Here is a 15,042-nt window from a genome sequence, read left to right as displayed (position 1 = left end):
TTGGAAATGAATAGTCTGCCCTGCTTATAACTGGAATTAATCATTGTTTTACAAATTAAAACAAGCGCTAAATAAATAAGCCCTTCTAACAATTAGGTGAAACTATTCCATCTGCAAAAACATTCTCTCCCACAAATATGAATTGGTCATCCCTATATAGTTGGGTATATAACAAATGATTGGCAACTAGGTGAAGTATTGTAATATTACACAAATGTTATGATTTCAAATTTTAAATTACGTTGCAAGTACTTATTTTCTAAAAAAAGTTAGCTACTTTCCTCTATCAAGGAATCTCTCTGTTGTCAATGTTTAAGAGCATCATATCTATACAATAAGGGAAAACAATTAAAGAGAAGAAACGGCAGGTGATCTAGTAGTTAGAGAAATAACGAAAAAGTCTTGTATTTCACGAAGTTATATGACCATAGAATGAGGGTGCCAATATCTTGTATAATATGTCTGCTTTATAGTTTGCACATTAGCAGTATCTTACACAGATTAAAACACATCTATGTATTTCTCTCCAGAGAAACAGTGGTCACAAAAACAAATTTAGCAGTCAGAGAGCCCATGGCTTCCGACTGTCAAATGTCAGCGATAACGGCTACGTATTTATTGTCTGCAGCTGTGAGTGGATTTTTCAATTCGTAACTCGGTTATAATTGATTAATTTATTTTGTCATACGATCTGAGATTTACTTACCAAGACCATAAAGAAACAGTAATGGTGATGAATCTTGTTGTTGGCATTGTGCATAACTCAATTTCTCTGTTATAATTGTAGATAAATAGAACAATAACACATGACAGCAGCCAGTTCTCATCTATAAAATACAAGTGCATCGTGTACCATGCAGTGAAATGGCAGTCTCCTTTGAATTACAAATGCTTAGACTGTATTAAACAATCCATTTGAATTGACTCTGATTCGAGTAATAAATGGATTGATGGAAAGAATGAATGATTGATTGATTGATTGACGAATGTTTGATATCCAGCTTTTACTTTTATTACACACCAGGACTAGAACATGTTAATTTGTATATTTTTTGCAATACTACTTTACTGAGATCTATAAGTTGAAATTTAATGCAGGAATCACATAATTATATATGTCATAACTTATAAGACAAATGATGCATATACATATAAGACTTAATATTAGCTGGTATTTGACTATTTGATTGTTTTAGTATCAACATCTAATTTACGCCGCCTGAACAAAATGAAGTTTCACAATAACCAAAGTCCTGCTTTGATTGCTAATAACACAGATAGTAATAAACTGAAGAGGTTTCGTGGAACTTTTGGAAGACACAACAAAATAACGTTGCTTGTAAGGAAACTAAAGTAAATAAAGTATCCAATGTTCTTTGTCTATTTGCCTTTTTGTGCTTCTTTTTTTCATAATGATTAAGATAATAATATTATGTTGACTGTTGTATCCCTATTTTTGGTCATTTTTACCTGTTATGTCTGTTTGGTTTGTCAATTAAATGGACTGTCATACAAGTGAGAGGTTTAGATAGCTATAAAACCAGGTTTTTCAACCATTTTCTACTTTGGAAAATGCCTGTACCAAGTCAGGAATATAATGGTTGTTTATCCATTCGTTTGGTGTGTTGGAGGTTTTTAGCTAAAAAAATAAAGACAAACAGACAAACAATAGTACACATGACACAACATAGAAAACTAAAGACTAAGCAACACGTGTCCCACCAAGAACCAAGGGTGATCGCGCAGGTGCTCTGAAAGTGTAGGCAGATCCTGCTCCACATGTGGCATCCGTCGTGTTACTTATGTTATTACACAATCCGGTAAATAGTCAAATTCGGTACGTCACATTTGTGAAAAGGGATGGGTATTGTAATTACGACACAAGGAACATATCTGATATCATCTGTGAAACCGTTTTTCCGAAACGGTCAACCAACTAGTGATGGCGTCCGTAACAATTACGAAGTGATTATCTCAACCTCACCATTTGGAACTCTTGGTTTAATATCTTCCTTGTGAGCAGCAACACTCTATCAAGGAAATCACGATAGGAAATACAAGCCCTGTAATATCGTATCAATTGGGAGATATATACTGCGTATGCAGGCACTGCTGGAATGTTGCTACATAGAAAGGGAAAGTTCACTATTGGGAAGCTGAAATCATCTCTTTTGTTGTAAAGTTTTGTTTTCATCCAACCCTCATTGTCAATTTTTAGATGTAAGTCAAGATATGAGCCAGACTTAACTAGTGGCTGTAGTTTGATGTTCTGAGGGTTTATTTTTATATTGCAGTTATTCCCTTTCACAACGATGTGTCATTATTTTGAAGACACAATCCTCGTGAAGCCAAGTTTCAATGAAAAGTGCACTAGCTGTCAAATTCATGTTCTCCGATTTGACTCAAATTCACATTTATCCAAATCATAAAAAGTCTAAAATATACAAAAAACCGTGCATGAGCTTGATAATATGAAGTTTCGTTTTGTGTGTATTTTAGTCTAGACGCCATCTAATTCTAGTTCTCCTCTTATATTTGATACGTTTCCCTCAGTTTTTGTTTGTAACCCGGATTTGTTATTTTCTCAATCGATTTATGAATTTCGAAAAGCGGTGTACTACTGTTGCCTTTATTTACCTGTATAAACATGATTTGTATGTGGATCGAATCAGTCAATGAAATTAGTTACCATTGTTACATTTTTAATGTTGTCATTTACTTCCTTTAAAACAATGCATGAGGTATCCATCTCTAGCCATGAGTATAAATTGAGTTCCCATGAATACGGATTCAATGATGTCGAATTATTAACTTGCAAGTGAATAATTCATCATCGATGATTCTGAGCTTATTTTGACAAAATTGGACCATACTGGCTGCTAACGCGATATATTATTTCACCTTTTACTTTCATTACTTTCATTAATGATTGAACAAAATAAATCTTATTTTATATTTTCTATCTCGTAGCTGGTGCATAATATAGTGACCTGGATCAGATCATAGTTTATACCGATTATAATGCAAACTACAGTTTGTTAAAACATCATTTTATAGTAATCATGTGTTGTTGTAAATTGGGCGTTTTCTATACCAGTCTATATCTTAAATAGACAACTATGTGCGATAAAATAATACTGTATTCTATACCGATTATTTTCTTTAAAAGAAAAAGGCATTAAAATGGCATTAGGTTTGATTACGTTTGCCAATGAGACAATTCTCTTCAAGAGACAAAATGACACAAACATTAACAACGATAGGTCACCATACGGCCTTCAACAGTGAATAAAACACATACCAGAAAATATCTTTATCCTTGAAATCCATTAACGAAAATCTTTCAACAGAATATGTATAACAAAAAGAGAAGAAACATAAAAAAAAATACTGAACTCGGAGGAAAATTCAAAACGAAAAGTCCGTAATCGAATGGCAAAATCAAAAGCTTAAACACATCAAACGAATGGATAACAGCTGTCATATTCCTGACTTGGTACAGGCATCTACTTATGTAGAAAATGGTGGATTGAACCTGGTTTTGAATTTGTTCGAAAAAACTAAGGATTTTCATATCCCAGGCATATTTGACCAACTTTTTTGGAATTTTGGGTCCTCAATACTCTTTACTTGATTGGCTTTATAACTTTTTTGATCTGAGCGTCACTGATGAGTCTTATGTAGACAAAGCGCACGCCTGGCGTATCAAGTTTCGGCGGCATAAACCACCTGTTGCATATCTTTCTATATTCGCTAATATCACACGATGTGAACGTACATTTTGCCCGTAATATTGATAGCCTGTGGATAATGATACATTCGTTGATGTACAAATCATTAGCCCGAATAATTATTTTTCATCGATGCCTTTGCTGCTGGTGGACCACCGGTCCCCGAGAATATTATCACTCAGTAGTCAGTCTGAAATTGTTCGTTTATAAATTTATACATTTTATAGAAATTAAGGTTTCAACTCCCTCAGGCAATGTTGCCCTTAGATGAATTTGGCTTTTGTTTAGGTATGTTTTGGTCATACACGTCTTTTGTTTTTCTTATACATCCTCGGCTTTCAAATACAATATATTCGGCATTAAGCGTTACTGATGATGTAAATCAAGAAAAACAGTTCGGATGCATGCAATTTTTAACGTGTTGTTTTCATGTTTTCAATACGAAAAATTAAAGCTTCTCTCTGTCGTACTTATTTGTCTTGAATATATAATCTCTCAAGCATTTCATTTAAAAGGTGATACCAAACTCCTCGAATAAAATTAATTTGTCTCGTATAATTTTAATAAAATTTTAACAAAATGTTTACCCTGATCCTTAGTTGCTCACAAGGAAGCTTTTAAATCAAGAGTTCCAAATGGAGAAGTTGAAATCATCTCTTCGTAAATTTTACGGACGCCATCACGAGTTGGTTGACCATAATGGACTAACCGTTTCACAAATGATATCGGATATGTTCCTTACGTCGTAACTAAAATCCCTTCCCTTTCATAAATGTGACCTACCGAATTAGACTATTTACCGGATTTCTTATCTCATAAGCAACACGACGGGTGCCACATGTGGAGCAGGATCTGCTTACACTTTCGGAGCACCTGAGATTACCCCTAGTTTTTGGTTGGGTTCTTGTTGTTTATTCTTTAGTTTTCTATGTTGTGTCATGTGTACCATTGTTTGTCTGTTTGTGCTGTTCATTTTTAGCAATGGCGTTGTCAGTTTTTTTCTTCGATTTATGAGTTTGACTGTCCATTTGGTATCTTTCGTCCTTCTTTGATAGAAATATAAAATTTCAAAAAACTTTATCAGAAAAAGTTCGTTTCATGCATAGCAAATTGACAAACACTAGTTTTGATCAATGAGAAGTTGAATATTTCCTTAACAACAGAATGTGATTAAACGTTCAGTTGAATTTTACAGAGTTATCTCCTTGTAGTGTAATGCACCGCCTTTTAATGTAAGAAAGAAACCTGACCGTCTCTGTTTTCAAAGTATGAAAATATCTGAATATTATTGAAATTATAGATATGAAATAAATTGAGCCGTAGATCATGCTCTGTACTATTTTTCTGCTTATGATAATACACTTACCTTTGAAATAGATGTAATACTAAACATTTTGAAATGACTGCACTGTTTAAATCATTGTACCACCATGATACCAAAGAAAAAGTTATAAAGGTATCATTAGGTAAAACAGATTAAAAATATTTACGATTATAAATAGTTCAAGTTTAAATTTTCAAAATAAACTTTTCGAAGTTTTCGATGTACAAAGCCAGCAGAACTCAGAATTTTTCATTTTACACCTAAATTTTATAATTTGATTTGAACGCAAGAACCCTTGCGGACCTACGTGTTAATATGGTGTTGGGTTAAATAGAAGGAACTATTCGATCATGTATATCATGACAAATTAAGTTGTAGTACTTTAAAGGATGTATTGAAAATGTCATCATGTTAAGCGTTATTTATTGATATATCAATATCTCTGGTACTCGTTATACCTGGAAAACCATATTCTAGAACACATTAAAACGGCTCTGAGTTTTCCATTGATCCAAACATCTTTAGTTCTCAACCACCTCCAGACAATGTTCGACAAAAACGTGTGTTGATATGAAATAAATCAAATTTCAATACCAGCTTTTGCTGTCTGTATAGTTTGAAATGCTTTTCCAGTACACTTGTTAGTTTTTGAAATCGATCAATTAGACGAACCTTCATTTAACTGCTAGGAGTGTTGATGATGACACTTCATTATACCTGTTGGAGTGTTGGTGATAAAACCTCATTATACTTGTTAGGAGCGCTGAGAATAAAACTGTATTATACTTGTTTGAGTGTTGATGACGACACCTCATTCAACGATGATGTTACTTCATTATACTTGTTAGAGTGTTGGTGCTGAAACTTCAGTAAATCTGCTAGGAGTGTTTTGGGGGTTTTAATTTTCAAATTTCATTTAGATCGTTACTGAGGAAGTTCGTGTGTACGAAAAATGGAATCTGATGACTACATCGTGTGCCTTTATTAAGTCAGCTATCTAGGCCGTTCGGTTTTAGTTTTTGTTTGCCTATTTTGATATGGGTTTTTTATGAGTGGTCTCTTGTACTGTCTATTATTTTGAGTGATTTATATTATCCGAAAAAATATATAAATAGTTATCAAAGGTACCAGGATTATAATTAAATACGCCAGACGCGTATACACAGTGAATTTGTATTACTGACTATTTTGATGTCGCTTGATGTTGTCAGATTCAACGAGTGTCGTAAAATGAAGAAAATTTCAAATCAGAAAGTTCTTTATCAGATTGCAAATAATAAAAAGCTGAAACACACTAAACGAAGGGAAAAGAACTGTCATATGTCTTACCTGGTGCAGGATTTCTTTATGCAGAAAATGGTGGTTGAAACTGGGATTTATATCTAGATAAACCTCTTACTTGTATGACAGTCGCATATAGTTCAATGATATTGATAACTATATAAGGGAAAGGGGCATTCAAAAATCATAAGTTTAATAAAAACAGACAACACCATGGCAAATATTAATAATAAAGACGACAAAAGGACTAACAACAATTAAAAATAATATTACATAGAAAACTAACGATTGAACAACACAGGTATGAACTTATCATTTCCGGAATGGTAAACACAGTACCTGTTCCATTTTAACGACAATTGAAACGTCACTCGTATAAAATGAACATTTTTACTTGCTTTATCCATGGTAATTGCCCTGAGCATTATCATGATAATTCTATATGGCTGATAAGCTATTTCTAATCATTCTCGAGTCTAGAAGTGTTAACAAAGACTGGCATTAATATATAGTGATTTAAATCACATATACAATACTAAAATAATGTCATATGCTATTCTCAATTAAGAATAATTAGATATGCTATAATTGTTTACTTCAGATGCACTTATCTTTTTGATATATTATAATTTGTTTACTTCAGATACATTTATCTGTTTGACATTTATCGACTTTACTAATTATCAGTTTATCCATTGTTAAATCACACAAAACTAGCTTTGAAAGTAACTGCAGGTGAATGGAATAACTCAAGGTTTGGCATCTTCATCGCAAACATCATTCTGATTTTATATTCACAATGAGGCGTTTTAGTAAAACAAAAGAAGTATATTGATGATAATGGGTGTCATTTATTTTGTATTGGCCCACAATTTACATTCAAAGTACATCTAGCGTTATTATTGCAGTCTTCCGAATTAGCTATAGTTTGACAAAAATTCCACTCTACAATTTCGTCTCTCAGTGCTTGTAATTCGTTTACATCACAAGATTGGCCAGTTGTCGTAGGCTGTATGGTACTTGTCGATGTTGATACTGTTGGGGGACAAGTTGATTGATTCGTTGGACAATTGATAACTGGACATGTTGGACACATCATACTTCCCATGGTCATTCCTGTTCCTGAAATCAGAAAAACGAACAGCAGGAATGTTAATATCATTATGTACTGAAAAAATACTATAGTATATACTACCGTCTAAAACACACAGAAATCAACGCCAAAAAACATTAATTGTTATACAAACTAGAATATAAACACGCATTATAGTATTTTTAAAATTAGACAGCGTTATATCTTTATTGGATGTTTGGTATAAAAATCTACATAAGATAATGCACTTAAAAAATATACTGCAACATTTCTTATGCAAAGAATAAAATAAAGTATACTACAATCAGTGGATGGGTTTACATCAAAAACTAAACGACATTTAAAAAAGAATGCACTACTATAAAGCAAGTAGAACACAAACGATAAGTTTTCGCTGCAGGCAATGAAGCAGCGATCACAGCCAGTTTTGCTTTTGGTTTTCTGAATTTCTATGTCGAGGACTCCATCTGTTCTGTATTTCACTAAAGCTTGTTGAGAAGCCTTTAGAAAATGTATACTTCGTTGAGCATTTAAATTCGTGGTTTAAATATGAACAAGGAATCCACGAAAGTTGGTTTATAAATAAAGGCAACAATACCGCTGTTAAAAAGTCACAAATCGAATGAGACAAAAAAAAATCCTATAAGAGAAAAACAACGAAATAACAGAACACAAAAGTGCAACAAAAAGCAAACAACAATGCAACATACATTGAAACGAACTATTGGTTAACAACTGCCATATGGCCGATTTGGTATAGGAGAGTTTGAGGAAAAATGGTGGGTTGAACCTAGTTTTTGTGGCTAGCAAAACCTCCGCGCTTTATGGCAATGTTAAATATATCGCTGAAATGACAACATGACAAATGACAGGAATACAAATACATGCTTAAACTCTAAAGACAGATACATACAGAAATAAATAATATAATAGTACATTTCGACATTTTACCCACAGAAAAACAACGAAAAACTAAAATTATTAGGAAAGTACACAAACACAGCTTAGTTGAATTACGAAGTGTGTGGCTGTATCCTTTGTTTAAGTATGAATTCACAACATGCGGATTAAGATATAATTGTATTATCTTTGAAACAGTGATCTGAAAACATCAACTGCTGACTTTTAATACAAACTGTAATATGGGCAGTATCGAAATATCTATTCATGTGGAGATACATATGTATATAGAGCAAAACAGAAGTTTACAAACTTTCCAATGAAAAGGATGACAGACTGTCATATTTCCTTAATGTATGCACAGCATATTTATTTGAGATCTGACAATATAACTGTTACAGATCATTACTCTCCATTAAGTAAAACATACTCACATTACAACTGTACCTGACATACTCAGTGTGAAAAAATATCACCAATATTTTTGTTATATAAACTAAAAACAAAAAGATACAATTTGTGTCACACTAACAAAATGATGCTGAGAAGGAACAATCTTTCATTGTTGAAAAAATTACTGTGATAATTGTTATATCTATGACATTAACTGTAATATTCCAGCAACTTTGGATATTGTAAGCTACATATGGAAGTGTGGCTACTTATATAATAAGAAAATGCAGAAAATTGTAGATGTCACAATTAATCGTGTACAGAACTTGCTTACCAAAAATAAAAAGAAATGGTAGTACCGGTATTTCTTGTTCTTGGCAGAATGTAGAACTCGTACATTCTGTTATGATTGTGAATAAAAAGAACAACACATAATGGTATCGAGTCTTCATCTGTAATAGAAAAATGTATCTTTCATTTAAGCACGCTGATTTCATAACAATTAAACCGAAGATGATATCATAAAAATACGGAACTATTTGTTCAAAAACACATTTATAGAGTTGGTGATTGATATTTCAGCAGACAGTCGGTATATAAAAGGGTACTTATATGCAGTGCACAACCAGTGGCCTTCTATTTTGGTACTCATGCGAAGCAAATGTTGTACAGAACCTTCTCAAAGACAAACAGAAGAGCATATTGAAACGTTCTTCAATTTCATCTCTAATTGCACAAGTCCGGAGTATGTCAGTTGTCCATTCGTTAAATGAGTTTGAGCTTTTGATTTTACAATTCGATCAGGGACTTTCCGTTTTGAATTTTTACTCGAAGTTCACTTTTTTGTAATTTTACGTCTTTCAGATACGTTGATAATATTCAGTCACTCAATATGATGTGCATACTTTGCTCCATTTAAAGTGAACATAAAAAAAGTGGTATAACACAGTAAAAAAAGTTCTCAATTATTTCTGTAATAAGTATTTCAAAATATAAAGTCTTCAAGTTTAACATTTTAGCCGCTATCTACTGGTATATAGGAACAACAACATAGGGAAATGTAGAATCCACGATTGAATTTTATGTACGCCTCCTGCAATTCGCATATTGTCTTTGTTCTAATCTTTCTTTTCATGATAACGCCGAAAATCAATAAAGTGATCAATAGCTCTCAATGAAACAAAAGGTTTCAACCAGGTTTTAGTATATGATTTAAGGTATATATTTCAATAAAAATGTGTGTTGTCCAAATAAATGATAGAAATAACAGAGGTGCCAAACATCTCTATAATTTATCGGTAAAAAGTAAGATAACAAAAGACCGACTCCAAGAAAATTCAAAAACGGAAAGGTCCTTAACTATGGCAAAATGAAAACAACAGACATTCCAGAAATAATGTATTGACAATTCAGCACTGAAAGAATTTTGGCAGTTAACAAAAGATAGTGGCACTACGAATCAGTAAAAGTCTATAATAAGAAAATTCAATTCTACAGTTTTCTCCCTTATCTAGACCCTACTGAATATGAACTAGTCGACAAGGTTGACACAATCTAAATCCAATCCCGACTTGAACTGTACCTAAATTTCAACTGTACCAAGCCTGTTCATTCATAATACATAAAAGAGCAAGTGATCAGTATGCTGTAGGTTCTTGGTATCAACATATTTGTTGAATTTGAAGGCATAATTACTACAGATGGTTGTGAGCATTCCTATGGGAACCAAATGCGTTCCTTTCCTCGGCGACATATATCTATTTCCAGATGAGTCGGATATCCTTATGACACTTTAAAATATCAAAAAGGTAAAACAAGCTGGATCTTTTATATTTATTTCACATGCAGGTAAATAGATGATTTTTTTCAGTTAAAGAACCAAACTTTTCTTATTGATCCCCATTAAAAACATATCATTCTGAATTAAAGAAAAAACAAGCCAAAAATACATCTTTCTCCGCATAATATAAAGTAAAAACACAAAAATACTGAACTCCGAGGAAAATTCAAAAAGGAAAATCAAAAATCAAAAGTCCAAGCACATCAAACGAATGGATAACAACTGTCATATTCCTGACTTGGTACAAGCATTTTCTAATGTAGAAAATGGTGGATTGAACCTGGTTTTATAGCTAGCTAAACCTCTCACTTGTATGACAGTCGCATCAAATTCCATTACATTGTCAACGATGCATGAACAATACAAACATACTCAAAGAGTAAAAATGTCAAAAATAGGGGTACAACAGTCAATATTGTGTTTTCATCTTAATATCACTACATAAACAACAAATGTAACATAATAGCACAAAAAGGCATACATCAAATTCAACATTCTCATTTTGCTTTTCCTATACGGCTAAATTTATCTATGTAAAGTCTATCCATAAATGAAAGAAGGTTTTCATTACTGGTGTAAAAAAAAAAATGTTTATACCTCGAATTTGACTACAGCGCCCACCTCAGTGACAGAGTCTATGACAAACGAGACGATGTAAATTTCGAAATTATATATATTTCAACTTCCCTAGCATATATGCACAGAGTATACATTTCTCAACTCATACCATATTCCAGATTTGGTAAAACGTAATTGTTGTCTGGGGAAAGAAATTAGCCAGGGTTTTGTCAAATAACGCCTTGTCCTTTTTCTCGAAAATATGTTAGTCATAATGTTTTTTATACTGTGTACACTATAAATTACAAAAGCTGTTTGATTTGGCGTCTACTTCAGATTTATTTATTTGTATGTTTGTTAGTTGTTTTACTCTTTTGTATTATATATCAGTGATGTATAACACAGTTTTGACCACTGGATCAAACATATTGTCATGTTAACCAAATATGTCTTTAAGGGTTGCTCATGCAATTTTATCTACATCAAATGTCATTCAAGTGGTATTTTTACATAGCTATTACAGCAGGTTGAACTTATAATTTTTCCCGGAAAATGCCTTTACTAAGTTCAAAATAATACAGTTGATTTCCGTTTTTCCGTTGCTTGATATAGGCGACCAACTTTTTCAGTTTTTATGAATTCCACCTTTTCAAAGTAAACTTGCAAAGTTCCAGTTTGGTAATTTTTGCTTCTACTTTTTAAATGTCTGATTTTTACTCGACCAATTTAAATCATACTTGTCCAGTTTATCTTTTATTTTATCAGTTTTGAATGCCTAATTACCTCTAATTTGTTAATTTATACAACACCAATTTGAAATGCAATTTTGGCTCGCATTGATTATGTTGATGATGAAAATCAAAATTATATATATGTACGTAGAGTTATTTCTATTATTTCTGTGGCCAAAACAAAGTATACCTCAAACTATAAACTGAATGCATATGTCAGGTCATTATTTACTCCGATCATAATGCAAACCACAGTTTGAGCATTCAACAATAGCCAATTTGAGATATAACAGGCCTCGATATGACAAAACGTGAAACAATTCAAAATGAGAAAACCAACAGCCTGAGTGCTGCCCTGACAAAACAATAAACGAAAACGGAATATACAGACAGCCAACAACTCACCAAAAACCATTGAAAAAAGGCTACAGATTAAGTACAAAATAATAATAGTTATCAGAAATACCAGGCTTATAATTTGATATAAAAGATGAATTGAGGTCAACATGATTGTGAGCAATCAACCTTGATTATTATCCTTAACAGAGATATAACAGCACAACATAAGACAAAAACTTAAATTCAGTAGGATGCGTTATTGATTGGTGTCAAACGGTTGCTACAAATACGTGTTCATATCCTTGTCCATTGATAAAAAACAGGTAAAACCACAAAAATACTGAAATCAAGTTGAAAATGGAAAGTTTTAAAAGCTCAAACACAACAAACAACTGGACGACAACTGTTATGTTCCTTACTTGATACAGGCATTTCCTTATGTAAAAAATAGTGGCTAAACATGATGTTAAAGCTAGCTGCTAAACACCTCACTTGTATGTTCGGTTACCGATATATAATAAAAATTGAAAATGCAAATGTAGAATATGTCAAAGAGACAACAACCCGACCAAAGAGCAGAAGGCTGCCAATTGGTCTACGCAGCGAGAAAATCCCGATCCCGGAATTGGGTCTAAATGGGCCCTAATAAAAAATTTTGTAAATTTGTTCTGTGAAAATGGACGTCATACATATAACATATAAATGAACTGAAGTTTTTTTAAACAGGACTAACAAAGGCCAGAGGCTCCTTCCTAGGGACAGGCGCAAAGATGAGGCGTATCTTTCAACCTATATACCCCATCTCCTTATTTTTAATTCCTTTCTATCTAAAAGAAGTTTGGTATACATACAATATTCAAACAATTATACCATAACTGGTCTCTTACAAATATTGCAAATTTCAAATCGATATGTGAGGAGATTTCACAAACCTGTTTGGAGTGATTATCATTTCTTCAGCGGTAGCATTCAGCAGAGAAATTTAGCTAGTAGCCAAATAAAATAGCAAGCACTTCTCACATCGTCAAATTAAGTTATGACAGTGAAAATTTTCTAACATACGGATGAGATAGATAAAGATGGATGTTTGTTTGTAGGTTAAACTTGTTGAACCCGATGACATTTTGTGCTGTATTATCATAATTCGGTTTTAGGTTTATACTATATAAATGTTGATACTCAGATCAATTCGTAGATTTTAAGAACGTTTTACTTATGTTCAAATGTTCGTATGTGTAATTAACAATTCTCTTGAATAAAGACAGAACCAACCTTCATCCTAGTCGTTATTGCATTGATATCATAATTAACTTACCTTATGCACAGATGGCAAAATAAATGATGTTTTAATGGTTGAAGTATATATATATCACTCAAATTAATCCCACAAACGTTACCCAAGTAAAGGTAAAAGGGTATCATAAGGTAAAAAAGAGTATGACAACAAACATATATGATTTTTCAAAATTAAAAGTGGCACTTTAAAAACGTGGATTTTTCAATTTTAAATTTACATTGTTAGCAGCAGCTCTCAGTTTTATTTTTTATTTATTCAACTATAAATTTCAGAAGTTGATTCTTAGTCAAGAACCCTCTTGAACCTTCTCGTCAATATGATATTTACAGCTAGAAAAGGAACTATTCAATCACATACTTTTTGACAAGTAATGTGACCGTAATGTATAAATTATTTATAAGTCGGTGAAACAAAAAGAAAGCGTAAGGAACGCACCGGTATGTGCGTTCATATATCAGACAAACTTTTAGGAATTTTGGTTCTCTATGCTCTTCAACTTCGTACTTTATTTGGCCTTTTTAACTTTTTTGAATTCGAGCGTCACTGATGAGTCTTTTGTAGACGAAACGCGCGTCTGGCGTATATACTAAATTTAGTCCTGGTATCTATGATGAGTTTATATATATAACAATGTAAAGGACATTGTGAAGCAACATATTAATCAAACTGTTCGACCCTTTCTATGCTCGTTTGCATCATCGAAAAATATAGCACAGGGTTAACAGTATTCATTTTGCAACACCTCTCCCTAAACAAAAGGAATGCGATTTTTAATTTAAAGTTGTTCAAGACCCGTTGTTGGCATGATGTCGGTGATATATGTTCTTCTCATATATTTCATAAAAAGTATGATGTTAAACCTCCAACGGGAGGGGTTGTGCTTAATTTTTATATGATTAAGACTTAATATCACAAAACATGTTAAACCACACCTCATTATTGCGCCTGTTTCAAGTACGGTGACTCTGTCCTTTGTAAGTCTTGTATGTTTCTTCACTGAACTAGAACATATTTTTATTTAGGGGCCAGCTGAGGATGAGACCCATTGGTGGCCTTCGGTTTTTATCTGCTCTTTGGTAGGGTGTTGTCTCTATTAATTCCTTATCAATTTTAGGAACTACTGTTTCCGAACAGGTTAAGGTGTAAGACATAATAGTGTCCTGTGAAAAAGTGTCCACCTGGACAGTTGTTCATAGAATTTTGGTATTGGATAATGTCCATTGCCATGAAATGTTGTCCGTCAAGTAGACATATTTTTACTGCAAAAGTAATGAAATAGTGTTCACCCTCAGGAAAAGTTTTCTTAGTAGTTGCTATTAAATATTGTTCTCTAACGGAAGTAATACAAAGGTCATCAAAATGTTTTATTATATTTGAGTTTTAATAAAATCTAAACGCTTTATTAAAAATTGATTCATATACAAACGTAAACTGAATTATAGTATTGAGTAATGTCCATGTTTATGGACACTTTTTCATAGGAAATTGTGTCCTGGACTTAAATAAGTAAATGTTGTCCATGGACAGTATTTACTATGAAATAATGTCCGGTGGA

At 32.7% G+C, this 15,042-nt stretch overlaps 1 long non-coding RNA gene across 2 annotated transcripts; it reads right to left on the bottom strand.

The window, feature by feature from the left end:
• Positions 1 to 7,165: 7,165 nt before the first annotated feature.
• LOC143084466 (uncharacterized) lies at positions 7,166 to 13,581 on the bottom strand. 2 transcript variants are annotated; one of them, XR_012981089.1, is made up of 3 exons: positions 13,506 to 13,581; positions 9,057 to 9,174; positions 7,166 to 7,458 (listed from the first exon to the last, which is right to left on the bottom strand). It is a non-coding gene; the product is annotated as an uncharacterized LOC143084466 (long non-coding RNA). The 2 variants fall into 2 exon arrangements; XR_012981088.1 differs by lacking the exon at positions 13,506 to 13,581 and adding an exon at positions 13,123 to 13,244.
• Positions 13,582 to 15,042: the final 1,461 nt, after the last annotated feature.

This window comes from Mytilus galloprovincialis, chromosome 7 (genome assembly GCF_965363235.1).
Source record: "Mytilus galloprovincialis chromosome 7, xbMytGall1.hap1.1, whole genome shotgun sequence".
NCBI lineage: Eukaryota > Metazoa > Mollusca > Bivalvia > Mytilida > Mytilidae > Mytilus > Mytilus galloprovincialis.
The sequence above is the reverse complement of the archived record's forward strand: the minus strand, read 5'-3'. Positions and strand labels throughout refer to the sequence as shown.